The 19,026-nt window shown below is 49.5% G+C and overlaps 1 long non-coding RNA gene across 1 annotated transcript in view; it reads right to left on the reverse strand.

Moving 5' to 3' along the window:
• LOC149362988 (uncharacterized) overlaps nt 1–16,614 on the reverse strand; it is an 84,160-nt gene extending 67,546 nt beyond the window's left edge. The window contains exon 1 of the long non-coding RNA XR_016288552.1: nt 16,438–16,614. This is a non-coding gene — a long non-coding RNA (uncharacterized LOC149362988). The remainder of the gene's footprint in view (nt 1–16,437) is intronic.
• Nucleotides 16,615–19,026: the final 2,412 nt, after the last annotated feature.

Below are 19,026 nucleotides of genomic sequence, written 5' to 3' on the forward strand. Positions count from 1 at the left end.
CTATGCAGAAGAGCAAGTAGGCTCTATGCTTGACCAAGCCATAATCCCCTTTCATCTACCACTCCCTGCTTTGTCACACTAGCAGGATCGTTAGAATCAGTCCAGGCCATTAACTGGAAGGTGTCCTTTTGAGAAATGCGGCTGGGTTGTGATGTAGCAACCAGGTATAGTTCACTGGGCCCTCGACTGTGACTACCCAAACGGGCCCGGACAAGGTTTGGGAGAATGGGTGTTGCAGGACGGATAGTGCAAGGCAGGAGGCTTAAGGCCCGTTCACGCTTGGCCGGCGAGCGGAGCGGATTCGCTCGCCGAAAAAATTAGGACCTGTTCTCATCAGTTGACGCCGATCGTGGCGGAGCCTCCGCTCCGCTACTGTTTCTCGCTTTTCCACACCACGTCGCTGCTAGCGGCATACACAGATATAGTGAGAAAAGAGCATAAATTTGCGCTCTCTACATACCATACGCGTATGCATGCTTACGTACGTTAAACGCAGGCGCATTCCCACTTTTAGTTTAGCATATGCTAGCACAGACGCAAACTCAGCCCATTGTGGCGTCATCTGGTTGTCAGGACGGGAACTATTACTGTCAACAAACCGACTCTCCTATTAAGCTCGGAAGCGGCAGAATCGTCTCTTGAATAAAAAAAAGAAAGCAAATTTATTACTCATATGTTTTCTTATAGGCGAGGCGAAACCAAGCTAAAGACCGGTGCTCTATTTTCGGCCAGTGAAAAGGCTGAAAAAGGCAGAAACAACGAGAATTCGGGGGTGGTATTCTGCCGGTGTCGCCTTTTGCGACATGTCGCATATGGGCGGGGCCTAAAAAAGTGCTTACAGATGCTCGAAGAAACGGAAAAAGCCGCCGGCACATTCGTCTGCGGTGCATTCATTCACTCCGAGAAGCGACAATTTACCACTGCTGATCCACTAGCAGCAGTAGTTTCGTATCTTTCATTGCAAGAATATTTGACATCACATGCCGTCTAATGTTCAAAAAAACAATTGCAAATTTAATATAAACTCGCTTTACTTCATTAAAGTCTATAAAACACCGCGAAAAAGCTCCAAATCTATTTTTCTTTCGTTCCGGACGGTTGTGCTAGGTTTCGGTTGCGTTTCGGGTAGTTGCAGACGGTAGCAGTGTAGCTGGAGGTCCCATTAGGCTTGCGCGCTCCAGAATCGAAAGCGTATCTAAAAAACTAGGCTGAATTGCAGCTTAAACTTTATCGTCGAAGCAAGGTAATTCATAGCGAAAAGTAACAACACCAGTAGTTGCCGGCAAACATGCCGACCGGAATCGCAAGGACTGCTGAATTGGCTGAAGCGGGCGGCTCTCGCTTGAAAGGACGTCGCCATGTTTTCACGCCAAGGGCGCAAAAGCCGCAACGGCCGATTGCGTTCGTACGCTAACGGTAGCCCGTCGCCCGCTCGAATCGCTTCAGCGCATTCCGTTGTTCGACTAAGCGTAGTAAATTGGGGCGACGTCACGATGACGTAGCAGGAAGGCGGGTCCGTGTCGTCACGCCGCCGTCACCGCGGCTCGAGCCAATCAGCGAAGAGCGAATGCGACATGTCGCAAAAGGCGACACCGGGAGAATACCACCCCAGTACGAAGCGAGGGGTCCGCGGCTTCGAAGGGCGCCGCCATTTCGTCGCCCCGCGGAGGAAATCAATCAGGCCGATCGGCCTCGACGCGCCGTTTTCCGCTTCGCTCGCCGGATTTTGCGGCCAGTGTGGACGCGCCTATGACCTTGCGACCTTCAAGGGCTACAGGGGGCTTCAATTAAAGTCCCGTATGGCTGCCCGAGAGTGAACCAGCAGCATGCTAGGCTTGTCTTGTGTTCTCCTGCCTGATCCCGCAATAAATTGCAATAATTTGCCACTATAAGCGGAAGAAGTCGTCCTGATCAAAAACACCTGTCCATTACCTCTGTTTTTGACCTGCAGAAACATTTAACTCATCGAATATTTTTCTATTGTATTTTTCACGTTATTTGTTTCACTTGTGCTGCTTTATCGTTTTTTTTGCGCGGAAATAACTCGATTTATTTTTACGCATTTTATTTTTATTCCTTGAAAAATTTTTTGAAATTTTACCGCACTGGCCTTTTAGGATTGTTGTATTAATTTTTTTCTTCTGGGGAGTTTTCTTCTGAGGGAGTTCCACGGGCAGGACCTGGGGACCAGAGCGCAGCCCAGCCTTGAGCTCGGTCGGACAAGTTCCTAGGAAAGTTTAATTCGCACATTGGTCAAGAAAATGTGATAACTTTTTGGCCACGTCGAGAAGTGAAGTGAAAATTTGACAGAAGGAGGCTGTGGTATACATTTTGTGTATCAGTATTGTCGAACACAACACCAGAAACGAGATGCGAACATTCCTCAAAATATGTGGGTGCCACAGGAATCTGAAATATAGGGGAACTTCAAAGTGATGCTTCTTTGATCCCGCGGCCAGCAACACTAGAAAAGAGGAAACAATACAGATTACGAGGACAATAACCTGCTTCATTTGCCATTTATGGCTCCGAGAAAGGTGACATTAGAAGGTTTATTGCCGAGCTGCACTTGGATTAGAGAGAGGCAATAAGGGGGCTAGCTTCTGGGGAAGTAACAAAAGACAGAAAACCGGAATGCAAAGGGCGGTAATAAGTCTGGAAGCTACTCTACTGGGAGCGGCTTAATCTGTACACCGATGAGCAAATTCTGGCGATAACGTCTTTGTGCCAGCGGAGGAGGGGAAGGGAAAGCTGACGGAAGCAGGTTGTGGAGCTAGTGACCGTACTACCGGGAGAGGAGGTTTTCGCGAGTGAGAGGGGATTGCCAATCCCGGCGCGCTAACCAGACGACGTTCAGCTTTCACATCAATCGGACGTGTACCCGAGGTCGTATTCCTGCTGCCTAGCCGTGGTCATGAAGACCGTACCAGTCCCAGACGCTAGCAAAACTCGCCCCGTGGATGCGGCTACGGCTCGGAGACGCCGGCGTGTTCGGTTCACGCTCCCGAGTGGAGACATCGTCTGCCCGCGGAGAGTGGAAGTGGCCCTGCGTGAACCCCAACTGCGGCTACGTGGAGGGGCCGCCGCAGTAGAAGAAGGCGACAATTCTCTGTTCAGTTCAGTTCAGTTTATTTACCTTAAAGGCCCCCTTGTATCGGGAGTATTACATAAGGGGTGGGATTTTAATGAAATGAGCAAACAAGACAGCGAATATTATTTAGCACTGAAGGATATCGGTTACATGTTCTTGAAAAGTAGCGGATGAAGCGATGTTGACGATGTCACGGGGTAGGCCGTTCCAGTCCGTTGCTGCTCGAAAGAAAAATGAAGCAGGAAAGGTGGCAATATGCGATGGCGGCCGGGCAACTTGTAGGGGATGACTGGTGCGGTGAGATATGCGTGCGGTAGCTATGATATACGGTGACCGATTGAGGGAAGAATGAAATAATTTGTGATAAAGGGTGAGACTTGAAATGCGACGGCGGAACGAAAGGGGCGGTAGTCCTGATAATGCATTCAATGAAGAAATGCTGACGTCATATGAGTATGAAGAGTGGATGAATCGAGTGGCACGATTTTGGACAGCTTCAAGTGCATTAATTAAATAAGTTTGGATCGGGCTCTATATGGCAGAGGCATATTCTAATTTTGGTCTGATGAGCGATTTATATGCGAGTAATTTTACGTGTTGAGGGGCAAGGCGGAGATGGCGCTTGAGAAAACCAAGTGTTTTATTCGAGGCTGAAATGATGTTGCCAATATGGGTGCGCCAAGATAAATCACAAGACAAGGTGACTCCTAGATACTTATAAGATGATACTGAATCAATCGAGGTGTTAGAAATGGAATATTGGAAGCGATGCGGGCTATGGCGACGAGAGAAGGATAAGTGTTTGCATTTATTAGGATTTAGGGACATGAGCCAGTTGTTACACCAATTAAGTACTCTGTTAAGATCGGTTTGAAGACTAAGTTGATCACGAGAGTTAATAGTGCGGTAAATAACACAGTCGTCAGCGAACATTCGAATACTGGAGGAAACGTGGTCAGGTAAATAATTAATATATATTAAAAAGAGTAATGAACAGAGTACAGATCCTTTAAGATATATGAACAGATACATAAAGTGTCAGTCAGTCTTCAGAGGAAATCCAAGCTGTCGGGTACCAATTTGTAAAGTGGCTGCTGTATTATCGTATAGATTCCCTAAAGAAGAGCTAATGCAAAGCTAAATTTGATTAGAAGAAATATCGCTCGATCTTCTGAAACATAAGCCAAGGCTGTGTAACCCATCTCTAAGCCTGCGTCTAAGGTGAAGAAAATTCAGTGAAACTTGATTACTTACACGCATTGGCAATTCTATGAACTATTTTCATTCCTCCTGCAGTCAACTCATGCACGAAAACCCATACCTTCATTGAAGACAGCTACGATGCGCTTCATTTTTGCAGGTAGTTTCAAGACTGCAAGTGAAAACCTACACCTCACAAGCGCAACCTTTCTCAACATATGGAAGCGGGTCAAATTTCTTCGCTACAAACTTCAGGCAGGTCAGGTTTTCACGTTTTACAACGGTTTATTTTTACAGCAGTTAATATAGTTATAATTACAGTAGATTTAATTACAGCTGTATTAAGCAAACTGCTGCAGAAAAGTTTTAAAGCTCAAGATATTGAGGGAAAATCAGCACAGCAATTGTCCATAAACCACTCTGTCAGATGGCTTGTTCCTTTCATTCTTCAGTACAACGCGTACATTTTCTGAAGAGATGAATCACGGAAGGTTCAGATAGTCAATCGATCTTCAAAATGAATTTCGATAATGCCTTGAGTGGTGGCTGAAGCAGCCAGTAATTGCGTGCAGGGCACTCCCAGGCTGCGATTATCTTCGCAACCTTGCTGTGCCTCCTGTCTCCCCTTCGCTCTATTCCTGAAGATTACTTCTCCGCCTTCCGGTACCTTTCTTAAGCATTTACCGCTCGTCGCTGCCTTCGTCCTTCTGCTTCGTAGAGTGCCACGCTTGCTCTGCAAGTAGCTATTCTCTCCCCTGCCCTCTACAATCTGTGTTCCAGCTCATGGTTGTCCTCCATGAAGCTGTACGACCTTTCCCAACCTTGTTTTCTAATGAGCGCAAGACAAAATTGGCGGGGGCTTAGCTTTGGTTAAGCCTGATAGGTTGCGAAAGCAGGTGTTTTATACTGCATATGCAGTGCCTCTAGTGGGAAGAGCGCGGCGCGCCTTGCCAAGCGGCCGCCGTTACCCGACCAGCCGAGTTGGTAGTCCGTCTCTCGCTCCTGGTATGACGTCACTCTGTAACGTCACTAGGAATGGTATGACGTCAGGGGTCATTCTAAAGGTCAAACGTGTCAAGTGGCCGCCGCTACGCGAAAAGCCGCTCTTGGGAGTAGTATTGCTTTCGCAATAAAAAGCCTGCACCCTATGGAGAAGAGGGAGCAGCCAGTTTCTGCACGTGCATTCTCTCAATGAGGCAACATTGCGGCTACTAGGCGGCTTGGCCTCTTTCACTGGGTTAAAGAATGTGCCATTGTAATGAGTAATAAATCTATCCTGTATTCTATAGACTTTCATTTTCTCCTGCAAAGCTTTCCTACAGTGCATCTATCTCCTGCTTTGTTTTCATAAACACCAACCGCATCCGTATTGTTTATAGGTCTGTCCTCTCATATCACTAGGCTTCTTTCCTATTTTCTTATCTACTCACACCTGCAGAAGACCACAAAGCGCTGAAACTTCCTTATGCCGGTAATAAGTTTGATATCACACCTGCTTTTGTAATACTTTTAAAGGTGGCAGTCTTTCGTGCTCAGTTTAGCTGGAGCATGTGAGCTGACATGAAGTTTAATGCCAGTTGGCGCATTCGAGAGTAACCGAGGGACAAAGTCAAAAACTTTCATTCCTACGTTACGCTTTCACGCACGTACTCGTGACGTGATCATGGAATACACGCAATTATTTGCATGTATTCCTTCACGTGTTGAAATATTCCAAGGAGCACAGCCAATCGGCCCAATATTGCAAAATTAATGGCAAAGGCCGACCCTAGATTGGTCCAGAGTGAAACCATCCATTTGGAATATTATGTCGATTGTCTGTGCTGCATTGGAGAAGGATGACGATGATGGAATTAGAGGGCAGCACATCAACTTACCCTCCTTCGTTAGCAGAGGGCAGCGCTAAACAAGAAAACTTTAGCCATTATTGGCGCCAGTGCCCTTGTGTGCATCTTTCCTTGCGTCTTTGAATCCAATCTTCCATCACTGTGTTGTGTAATTCAAAGTATACCTTCAAGCGCTGCAGCTCGGCTTCACTGGCCAAGTGTCGAAGAACCTTCTTGTGCCTCACTGCTATTGAATTCGGCGATCATTCACGCTATTTCATAGTGGGCTGATATGTCGGCACAAAAGGAATTAAAGTTTTTGTTGCGCTGGCGGCATTATTATATCGTATCTCTTTTGTCTACTGCTTCTGATAGTTTTTGAATACTCGATATGGAATATACGCGTACAAGTGTGATGTCATGTTGTTTCGTCGACGAGCACATTGGATCGCGTTTCTTTGCGAAAAGATTGCACTGCCACAGTTTTCAGTTGTTATCCCCATGTTAAAATAATAGCATACATGCATAACGTAAATCACAAGCTTGAGAGAAACAGCGCAAAAGACGGGGACGAAAGAAAGAACACAGTACAAACGCCGTCCTACAGCGCTCATCCTGTGTTCTTTTTTTCGTTACCGTCTTTTGCGCTGCTACCTTAAAGATTGTATTATGAATTCGCCCGTTTAGCAGTCGTACTTGACGAGGTTTTCGAATAAGACCATCTGCAGTTCACTTGCCAAATTGTAGCGCCAGTGGTATGGACAGCGCTAGTGCGGGAGCACCGAACGCAAGTGGCGCTAGAATGCAAAACTGAAGTTTAAAAAATGCGAGTTAAAATTGAAACGACGAAAAAAACTTTTCGCAACGCGAGCTATGTCGAGAATAGGTAACCAATGATTTATTTAAACAAGGGCAAGACGGCAAAGCGGAGGCAAAAAAGCGTAAAATTACCAAGGGCACTTTATCTCTCGCGGGCATCTAATCCGTAATACAAGATGTGTTTGTGTCAAAGTCTTTCAATATAGCAGTTGTGAGCCGCAGAAATGATGATGATGATGTCCTCGGGCTGAATGGCACATACCCACGGCGGGGGATTGGCCAGGGTGCATAGCGGCTGAAATGATACGAGGAGAGCATAATAGTGTAGCCAGCCTCTTTTCTTTTTTCGTTTCCGGCTGTTACTGAAGGGGTGAAAGAATTTTCGGTTTCAAACTGCGTTGAATTTCAGATTCCTGCCGAAACTTACCGCGCCTTTTTTGTACTTGAAAAGGCAAGTGAGTTGACTCAATGGTTTACGACAAAAAAAACAAAACAAAACAATGTGTGCTTTTAGTTCGCGAAACAGACGCCATATTTTGCAGTCGTTTACAGCAAATACACACAAATTTGGTGTAGCATTTTCTCCTAAATCATTACATCCCCTCAACCTTTTCCCCTCGAACAGGATTGCATATCAATTTCTTTTTCCGGTTAACCTCCTTGCCTTTCCTTCTCCTCCAGCCTCGTTTAATAGTTGCAAAGAGTTCCCCAATATAGCGGTAGAGATAATATATTGTGACGAAGAAGACGAAGCTGACAGTGGATCGGAACGGAGCGCTCGCGCCAGGCCAGCGGACATTAAATCATCTCATTGCCATCAGTCATCACGTCCGATTCTTCTGCTGGTCAGCAAGCAACATTTCTTGGAAGTGCTGGGGTATCATCGCCACCCTGGTCACGGAGCTTCGACGTCCTGCGCCTGCCGCGGTCATCGGTCATGTGTACCTGGTCCGCACTGCCCGCCAGACCTGAACCGTCCTCGTCGCTCATCCCAGCCCCGTCCTGCGCCCCGACCACAAGACACGATGAACTCACGACGCTGCCGCGCCGGGGACCAGTGACCCGACCGACCTGGGTCGTCACTGACAAGTAAATACACTGTTCCCCTGTCCATGCCGATGACCTGTGCGTCCAAGGGCCTCGGTCGTCGGCTCCTTGCAACCTGCGGCCCGGATGCTTCGTAGACCGGGATTTCATTTGCTCATATCTCTCATCGTGGCGACCAGCACTTCACCACCTCGCCACTTCTGTTCTGCCCTTGAAGCCCATCACCATATCGCGGTCCCTTCGTCGATGTCTTCTGCTATTTACGAACTGGACGATCGCTCGCAGGCCCCTCGTAACGTGACGAAGAAGACGAAGCTCGCAGTTGCGCGGGACGGAGCGCTGGCACTAGGCCAGTGGTCATTAAAAAATATTGCGATCAGTCATCTCGTCTCATTCTTCTGCTGGCCGCCAAGTAACAATATGAACTCAAAAAAAAATAGTGGCGCACAAAAGAAGATTGGACGAACGAGACGCACGGACAAGTTTCACTTGAAGGGTTAAAGTGATTCAGTTCCCTTGAGTTTCAAAATAATGCTTGTCCGTGTCTTCTCATCCGTCCCGTCTTGCGCGGCATCCTGAGGGCATGCCTCGTGACAACAATGTACAGGCGCGGACATAAGTAACCGGAGCACGCTATTTCGTTGAAATTGCAATCACGCCTTCTCCATTGGAAATGAAGAAACACTGTATGTCTACAAGAAAGCCGACCAACCTCCGCTACCAGCATGCGCGTACCACTTGTGGAAATTTCAATTAGGTGACGCATGAAACATATTCGAAGACAGTTGCGTGCGCCGTTTAATTTGTCCGCGCCTGTACGTTTAAACGCGTTTGGCATCTGCAGAAAGAACCGCTTTAGCAGCATATCGACAAGAATGAATTTTATGGATTAGCTGCTTCTTTTCAGTGCTAACGCCTTTCAATACTTTAGTTGTCTGCGACGCTTCAAAAGCGTACTGCTTGTTGTTAACAAGTAATGTCGCTACCCCAAACTAAAAAATCACTATTTCTAAATGCAAAGCTACGGCACAAGTGGAAGGATAAAAGGGCGTGAGCTCAGCGGCTCCAGTGTGTTTTTCTTTTTACGGGAACCTGCACCGACAGTTGATTTGAATTCTGCACGCTTGTCAAGTGGGTGAATCTACATGCGCTCCCCTCGCGGCAAAAGAAAATGCTTTTGTTTATTTTATCTTTACTTATTTATTTGTGTGCTAATTTTGTAAGGCCAGAAATGAAACACTGGACACTGAACACAAATTGTTCGAAAATGTGTTTTCCCTTTCCTTTCACACCGGTATATTTTTAACCGCCTTATGACCATATGACCTGCTCTCATGTGCGCACTGACGCTTTATGAACAGCGGATACTTGGCCAGTGTAGCAGCCGGCTGCGTATGTTCCTTCATTTTTATAACTTTGTCAACATCGCAAAAAAAAAGGCGTCGTTTTCAAATTTCTGTTGACGGTAATATACACGCAAAGTGCACGACGGACAGCCAGCAATATCATCATCCTGCTTGGCTTGCGCTAACACTGCTCTTGTTGGCAAATAAAAGAGAACCTATTCGAGCGAGGAGCCATACACACAAGAAGAGGTCGTCTTCAGAAGGCTGCGAGTTCTCGCGTGCCGCTTTGGACGGTGATTTCTTTTTCGTTCCCGATTCCATAGCAATTTCCTACCATACTCTCTACCGTAGCTCCACTCCGCGAAGTTTTGAAAAATTTTTGGCTTCAGTTCAGTGGTGCCAACCAATTAAGTAGCAACTTTCGCCGGCGGTGCGCCCACTTCATGCATTGCAGAATATGTATTTCGTACCTGGCCTTCGAAGAGACAGAAACGCGAAAGCTGATTAGCCACCTGTGCCAGCGAATGCGGCGCCGGCACCCTGGCCAACAACTCGTTACTATGGGGAGCGTTTCTAGCCAGAGCAGGTTTAGTCCCAACTCGAATTTTTGACACGCGGCGAAGGAGCAAGCAGTACATTATGGAATCCGAAGATCTGCGAAACCACCAGAAAACGGCAATGTGATAAATGCCAAGCCCACTATAGTAGGATGGTGATCAAAAAGGCCGCCGCTTTTTCCTTTCAAAGGGTACCCCTTCCAGCCATTGGTGTCTTGCGATTCCTGTGGCCCTGATAATGTTAGAATGCAGGGATAGGCGCCACAATAGCGGTAGAGGTCTATCCTTGACCAAGGAATAACCCCCAATCAACTACCACTCCCTGCTTAGTCACACAAGCAGGGTCGGGAGAATCGGCCAAGGCAACTGACCGGAAGGTGTTCGTTCTAGAAACGCGGCTGCGTGCTGACATAGCAGCAAGTTATAGTTCACTGGACCCTCGACTGTGACTAACCAAACGGGCCCGCAAAAGGGTTGGGAGAATGGGTGGTGCAGCACGGGGGGTAGCGAGGGGAGGAGGATCGAGGGCAGGAGGCGCAAGGCGCGTTCACACTAGCCCAAAAATCCGGCGAGGGAAGCAAACGCGGTCGCCGCAAACACTGTGACCTGTTCCCATCTGTTGACGCACGACCGAGGCGGAACCGCCGTGCCGCTGCTGTTTCTCGCTTTTCCACACCACGTCGCTGTTGGCGGCATACACAGATATAAGAGAAAAGAACATAAATTTGCCCCGTCTATGTACAATAGCCGCCAGCATGCTTACGTACGTTAAACACAGGCGCATCCCCACTTTTAGTTCAGCGTATGCTAGCGTAGAAGCAAAAAATAAACTCAGCCAATAGAGGCGCCATCTGGTTGTCAGGACGGAAACCATTACTGTCAACAAACCGACCCTTTTATTAAGTTGAGAAGCGGCAAAATCGCCTCTCTGAATAAAAGAAAGAAAGCATACAATATCATTCATTCGTTTTGTTATAGGCGAGGTCAGACGAAGCTAAAGACCAGTGCTCCATTTACGGCCAGTGAAAGCGCTGAAAAAGGCAGTAACAACGAGAATTCAGTCTGAAGCGAGGAACTCGCAATCGAAGGGCGCCGCGCCGCTTTCCGCTTCACTCGCCGGATTTTTGGGTGAGTGCGAACGCGCCTTTTATCTTACGACATTCCAGGTCTACAGGGGGCTTCAATGAAAATTCAGTATGGCTGCCCGAGAGTGAACCACAAGCATGCTAGGCTTGTCTTGTGTTCTGCTGCCTGATCCTGCATTAAATTGCAATATATTGCAATTTATTGCAGGATCAGGCAGGATCCGCTTATAGTGGCAAAGTATACTTTGCCACTATAAGCGGAAGAAGTCGTCCTGATCAAAACTACCTGTCCATTACCTCTGTTTTTGACCTGCAGAAACATTCAACTCATCGAATATTTTTCGATATTATTTTGCGCATTATTTGCTTCACTTGTGCTGTTTTATTGTTATTTTTTGCGCTGAAACAATTCGGTTTATATTTACGCATTTAAGTTCTTTTCCTTGAGAAAATTTTTGAAATTTTACAGCACTGGTCTTTTAGGATTGTTGTATTCAATTTTTTTTATTCTGATAGTACGAGAGGAAAAAATTTATTGGAATCATGAGACTCAACTCTGATAAGGAGTTTCTCTTTTTTTCTTTGACTATAAGTTTATGTACATGCATTTGCGTTTACCGCAAATATCATGGTCTGTTCTGCTAGCATTCATGGGTTACTTAGCTTTATGTGTTCGGAAACGCCTTCATTTCTTGCATCGGGTATTTTAAATGACATGTTGCGAACAGCATGTAGTGCACGTGTTAGGGACACTAATCCTGTCGGCCTTTAGGGTCCGAAGAAATGAGAAAATAAATGGAATACAAAAGTACCCTCAAGAACTGACATTCGTTATGCGGCATTATGATACAACTGAGACCAAATGGGGCGCTAAAGACTGGGAAGCTTTCTTTAGAAGCCATGTTACGTAGCAGCACCACATCGATCCGCGGTGCCGCTTGCAACCGTTCAGGCCACCTGCGTGCAGACATCACAGGCGCGATCGAAACCACACGACACAAGTACGGCTTGTTTTGTTGACGAACTTAGACTGCTGATAGCGAAAAGCAGCAAGTGGGCAACATACCGACATGTTTCAGACCAAAGTTAACATGGAAATTGTCTGATCGCCTTCAGGAACTTTCCAAAACGACGAAGAAAAAAAAGGCTCTGACCACAATTAACAGTGCTCGATTCGTCATTATTGCCGCATAGAACTGTTAGGAGCAACGGAGTATTCAGGGCATCAGTCGCAAGAACGTGGTGATAACATATTTTCCACGTGGTTAGAAGTAGACGAAGCACCGCCAGCACGTGCATATAGGGTGTGTGGGGTAGGGCGTTAAGCGGGAGCGAGTTCCAGGAGCAGGACCTGAGAGCCGGAACGCAGCCCAGGCTTCACCTTGGTCGGACAAGTTCCTAGGAAAGCTTAATTCGGACAATGGTCAAGAAAATGTGATAACGTTTTGGCCACGTCGAGAAGGGAAGCGGAAATTTATAGAAGGAGGTTGTGGTATACTTTTTGTGCATCAGTATTGTCGAACACAACAGCAGAAACGAGATGCGAACATTCCTCAAAATATGTGGGTGCCACAGGAATCTGAAGTATAGGGGAACTTGAAAGTGAATTTTCTTTGATCCCGCGGTCAGGAATACTTGGAAAGAGGAAAGAAAATAGATTAAGAAGACAATAACCTGCTTAATCTGCCATTTATGGATATGAGAAAAATGACTTTGAAGGTTTATTCCCGAGCTGCACTTTGTTTAGGGAGAGGCAAAAAGGGGGCTAGCTTCTGGGGAAGTAACAGAAGACAGAAAACCGGTAAGCAATGGCCGGAAATAAGTCTGGAAGCTACTCTAATGGGAGCGGCTTAATCTGTAGACCGATGAGTCAATTCTGGCGATAGCGTCTTTGTGCCAGCGGTGGAGGGGAAGGGAAAGCTGACCGAAGCAGGTTGTGAAGCTAGTGACCGGACTACCCGGAGAGGAGGTTTTCGCGAGTGAGAGGGGGTTGCCAACCTCGGCGCGCTAACCAGACACCAGACGACGTTCAGCTGTCACATCAATCGGACGTGCTCGCGAGGTCGTATTCCTGCTGCCTAGCCGTCGTCATGAAGACCGCCCCGGACGCTAACCAGCCTCGCCCCGTTGATGTCACCACGACACGGAGACGCCGGCGTATTCGGTTCACGCTCCCGAGTGGCGATATCGTCTGCCCGCGGAGAGTGGAAGTGGCCGTGCGTGAACCCTAACTCCGGCTATGTGGAGGGGCCGTCGGAGTAGAAGAAGGCGACAACTCTGTGTTAGAACCGGGAGATCGACAGAAGGTGGTCATCAAAGGCGGTAAGTTTTTCTGTTTATTTTCATGCAGTGCTTGTCCTCGCCCAGTACTGTTAGCAAGCATAGAGTGAAAGCTCAGAGTACTGACCGGAAGTTTTCCGCCCTTTTTTCTTGCAGGCTTCCCCCTCCGGCGCTTCAAAAGAATACGCTCCATCAACGTAGCAAGCCTTCCCTCCGGATCCATAACACAAGCGCCATTGGTATCCACCGATCCCCGTTCGTGTGGAACACTCCAGTCGCCCTCTGACCCCAGCGCCCCTAGCCCGGACAGCGGCGCCGAACCGTGCCCCACGACTTCACCTGATGGCTTCATGGACGAACTGCTGAAGGCTATCGCAAAATGAACAAGGGAGGGGAAAACCTCAGGTTGCTAGAGCCAACGTTTCGACAAGGGGAACACGAATGCTATGGAACACGAATGCTGACAGTTCAGGAGTCCCCACTGAGTTGACCTGACGCCTCCCTAGGCGAAACTTTCTACGTTGCGGAAAGCGACTTGTGAGTGAAAGGAAGTGCTAAGCCGGCACCCGTTTCACTGAGCAAGTTTTGAGACCGTCAAGGAGTTTTGGAATCTCTTTCAATGTCAATGTTCTAGTCGTGCTTATTTTTGTGTTTTGGATGTCAGTTTTTGTGTGCCCAGTCGAGCATTCCCTGCCTTGTATCTCATGTAGGCAATGTCCTTGTCGTGTTCATTTCGCGTTTTGGATGTCAGTTTTGTGTGCCCACTCGAGCATTCCCTGCCTTGTATCTCATGTATGCAATGTTCTTGTCGTGTTCATTTCTCGTTTTCGATGTCAGTTTTTGTGTGCCCAGTCGGGCATTCCCTGCCTTGTATCTCACATACGTCTGACAGAAGCAGTGTTCGCGTCCCGCAGATTCGGTCCTGTCCTCCTGGCTGGAGCCGACCTGCCTGTTTGCGATGAATTTCTTACCGTGTTTCCGATGGATTTACTGAAGTGCTGAAATTGCACCGCTGGAAGATAGGGGATCATTTAGAGATTCCCACGTGTACCGGGGCCGACAACTGAGCTTTTATAGATTTGACTTTTCGGGCTCTCAGTGGCGGCTCTAATCCGAACGTACTAATGTTTTAGTTATTGAACCGATGAGCCTAAAGCGACCGAAATGAACCGAAAGCGACAAAGGCCGCTGATCACTTGCAGCCGCAATCGCAAAATGACTTAGGCATAGGAATCATTTTATTTCTGTCAGCAGTTTTTTTCGTAGGTGGCGTGCACTAGCTTAACTACACGTGGAGCGGTGTTTTATGTGTGAACCGACACTCTCAGAACACATATCATTGGTGTTAAGGTGTTTTGGAGTGGTTTTAATCCCGCTGTTGGGCCTGTATAGTCCAAACGCAGAAATTCCGCTCTATTAGTGATCAAAATACCTCCGCTGACGTTCTTCGCCATAAATTTGTTTTTTCTATTGTAATAGCCTGACAGTTCGTGCGAGGGTTGTTTTTTTTTTATGTTTCTGTTTTTCAATGTAAGAGCATAGAAATTTGTAGAAGGCTTGTTAGTTCCCTCTCATGTAAAGACCGATATGGATGGTTGAAATGGGAAGCCGGCTTCTGTGGTCTCCCCACTGACCTCACCTGACGCCTTCCTGGAAGAAATTGTGAGCATTCCGGAAAGCAACTACTGATTAAGCGGTGCTAAGCAAGCACGCATTCCGCGGATTTAGTTTTGGGATGTACAAGACGTTTTGGGCTGTATTTGTCCTGTGTGCGGTCGAGGCGCCATTATTTGTTTTTATATTATTCCGTTCAACCGAATGTGCGTCATTGTCGTCTATCCTTGTGTCTGTGGGGTCCAACTTATGTGTATGTGAAGTTGGGCATGTTTACCAAAGTAATAAATGTGTTTTGCAATTCTCTCGATTTTTGCCTCGTGTCCGTCTGACAGACGCAGTGTCAGCGCCCCATAGATTCTGTCCTATCATCACTGGACCCCACTTGAAACGGTTCCTCAAGGTCAGGGTTCGTCACGGATGCCCTAAACCGCATAAACTACACCCCTCGGAAACTAAGCATCGTTTGCGAGAGACCTTCGTTTAACAGAGCGGAGAGCAGAACATTTACTAATTCAAGTTTTCGTACTCTTAGAGGGAGCTTAATTTCAGACGGTCTAGTTTTTCAGTTATTGCCGAATTTGGTACGAATCAGGCATTGAGCTGAAAAGTACAAAGGTCGGGAACCACTTGCCAAGGCCACGGTTTTTTTGTAACGTATTTATTGCGGCAGCAAACGCGGGGCAATAAGCTTGCTGAAGTGAAGCAGAAAATGGGCCCAGTGGCTCTGAAATGCGGGCTTACACGTGAATGTGACTGACTGCTGACTTTTACATAACTTGAAAATTTTGCTTTCCGTCAGCGCCACAGAACGATGTTGGCTTTGGAGTTTTTCTCGCAGTCATTGCTTTCTTTCTGCCGCTCCTTAATTAAAAAAAAAATTGAAAAAGACCGTGTTTTCATGTTCAAACTCGTTCCGCCAAGCAAAACGTTCTAGGCACATGTGCTCATTCTAGTGTTATCTTGGTGTCCGCTGATTAGAGCCTCTCTTCTAAACCGTTTTTCTTATTTTTGGCTGGTTGCAAAAATTACCGAGGGCACGTTATCTCTTGCGGGCATCTAATCCGTAATACATGTGTTAGTGTCAAAGCCTTTCTATATATCAGTTGTGAGCCGCAGAAATGATACGAGGAGAGCATATTAATGCAGCTAGCCTTTTTTCTTTTTCACGTTTCCGGCTCTTACTTGTGGGCAATTCCTCTGCGCGGGGGCGCACAGGCAGTCACTCGAGGCAGGACTTGGTACAAAGGGTTTATTCTCACATCAGGGGGGCCGGTCGTCGTCGTGGCAGCTGGGTCAGGTGGTCCTTTCGGCAGGGCTGGTCCAAGAGCAAGAGCCCGCGAGCCTCTCCGGTCTCGCCTTATAAAGGCTTTCTCCTCGCCTCTCTCCCCCCGCCCCACCACTCGGGAAGAAGGGTTCCAGACTACCCGCGGTGAGCGGCGCGGGATTTGACTTGCCCGCGAGCAGACCCTACATCTCCCCCCCCTCAAACGTCCGTCCCGGGGCCCGCCAGTAGGCGTTCGACGACCTCCGGGTCCGGGTCCATAGAGTCGTCGCCGGGGGGCCGCTCACCGCTGGCTGGACGGGCTCCTCACGAGCCGCCTGGGGGAGCGAGGCGCCTGGCTCCGCTGGGGGCCCTGCCGGCAGCGCCCTCCAAAGCTCCTCGGCCGCCGGGGACAGCAGGTCTGGGCGGCTGGACTGGAGGATGCGGAGGGCCGCCTCCTCCGGGCGCCCCTCTGCAGTGGCGCAGCGGGGGGAAGGCGCTGCAGCCGCCAAGCGCTTTTCCGCCGCGAAGGGGCTGCGCCTGGTCCCGCCACCTGGACCGCGCGCAGTAAGAGATGGCCGCTCCGTTGGCGACCGTGGTCCAGGTGGCCACGTGCCGCAGGACCCTGGGCCGCTTGGGTTGCGGCTGCTCGGCGGCCGAAGCGCCGGCTGGGTGCTGAGGGGGGCCCTGCGCCTGGTCGTCACTGGCCCTCTTGCGTTGGCCTGCACCACTGGGAGGTGCTCTCCAGTGGTTAGGCATGTGGTTTGGCGGGCGGTGGGGGCCACCGCGGCCATGGAACCTGCGCCACTCGCGCGGCTCCTGCCGCCAGCCGGGTGGCGCGCCTTGATGGCGGCCACCGTTCGACGGTGGTCTGCCTTGCCTTCTGGAGTCCGAGCCACGGGCGTCGGTCCGCTGGAGCTTCCTAGAAGACATACTGAGAGGGCGAGAGCACTGCGAGTGATAATTGATCGAGAGACACGGGTGCTACCTGGTCCTCAGGTTGTAGCGTCGGTTGCAAACCGCACCGCTACCTGCTCGTCCTCCCGGGGGTGAGATCGCCGCATCGCGCTGATTTTCCACCGCTTCGCAGCCATCGTCCTTGCGAAGGTGGAAAGCCTTCAAATCAGCGACATGAACCGGACCGGCGGTTTCGCCGTTTGTCAACAACCGCAACTGGTAGGTGAGCGGCGTAGTCCGTGCCGTAACTTCGTACGGCCCAGCCCACTTGTGCGCTAGCGACGCGGCGAAACCGCGCGCTGCGTTACTAAGTGGGTGCGTTCTCTTGAGTACTAGGTCGCCCGTGTTGAAAACGACGTGACGGCGACCTTTGTTGTACTGATCCGCCTGCTCCATGCGCGCCACATCGAGGTTTTCGCGGGCTGCTCGCTGCGCTGCCTCCAGGCGCTCCCGGAGCCTTGCCGCGTACTGCGAAAGCGGAGGGGGCGCAGGCCCCGCCGCGTCGAGTAGGGCATTCTCTAGCGGAAAAGCGATCTCTCTCCCAAAATTCAAGTAAGCGGGTGTAATACCCACTGACCTGTTCACGGTTGTCCTTGTAGCGAACGCCAGTTCGGACAGCCGCGCGTCCCAATCTCTGTGCTGCTCGGTCGTCGCGACCAGCATGCTCTTCAGATTTCGATTCACCCGCTCGGTTATGTTGCTCTGAGCGTGGTAGGGACTCGTTCTCCTGTGGCGGATTTGAAGCGCCCGACAGGAGTCTACAAAGACTTTGCTTGTGAAATACGAAGCATTGTCTGTAATCAGGTCGGAAGGGAAACCGAAACGAGTGAAAGTCTCCAACAGTTTTTCCCAAATTCGTTCCGACACAAGCTTCCTAAGGGGGAAAACCTCAACCCACTTGGAATAGTGGTCCGTTATTACCAGGATGAATTGGTTTCCGCGTGCGGACCGAGGGAGGGGTCCCATGATATCGCACGCGACCACTTGCCACGGGTAGTTGCTAACTACCGCCTTCATCATGCCAGCGGGTTTGCCCGCCCGCGGCTTGGCTACCTGGCATACCGGGCAGGTACGGGCGTATCCCAGCACATCCTTTCTCATGCCTGGCCAGGTCGCGACACGGCATAACTTGTCGTAAGTCTTACTGCCGCTGCCATGGCCTGCCAGCGCTGAGTCATGGAAGTACTGCAGGAACCGTTTCCGCAACCTTCTCGGGACCACGACTCGGAAAGGGGATGCTATCGCCTCTTCCTCGTCAAGTTGGGGGATGTAGCGGAGCAGCAAGCCATCATCGCCCAGCAGATACGCGTCGTACTTGCCCTCAGCGTTCCCGGTGCAAGCTGCGCTGCTCGCAAGCTCCTTCAGCACCCGCTGGCAAAGACCGTCTGCTTTCTGGGCCTGGATCAGCTCTTCTCTACTGACCGCTACTCCCCAAGACAGATTTCTTTCTGCCTCGCTCCTAGGCAGGCGAGCGGTCGCCGCCACGAGCTGCTGTGTTTCCCTTCCGTCACAGCACCGTGCGGGACCTTTGTCCGTCTCCTCTCTCTCCAAACAGGGCGCGACACTCCCGTCCGCCCTCTCTTCCTCTCCAACAGCGGTGACGCCGCTTTTTACAAAGCTGGGCTGCGCCTCTGAAGCGCTTCCGCCAGCATTCCATGGTGCGCGCGATAAAGCATCGGCCACCTTGTTCAAGCTGCCCCGGCGGTACTCGATGGCGTACGCGTAACGTTGCAACGTCAGCGCCCATCTCGCGAGTCTGCCTGCGGGGTTCTTGAGCTTCTTTAACCAAGACAATGCCTGATGATCTGTCTGCACGGTGAAGACCGCTCCGTCTAGGTACATGTCGAACTTCGACAATGCGAACATGATCGCCAGGCATTCTTTTTCGGTCACGGAGTAATTCCGCTCCGCCGATGTGAGCGTGCGACTAGCGAACGCGA

Source organism: Amblyomma mixtum, chromosome 2 (assembly GCF_055824585.1).
Source record: "Amblyomma mixtum isolate Tamu chromosome 2, ASM5582458v1, whole genome shotgun sequence".
Classification (NCBI taxonomy): domain Eukaryota; kingdom Metazoa; phylum Arthropoda; class Arachnida; order Ixodida; family Ixodidae; genus Amblyomma; species Amblyomma mixtum.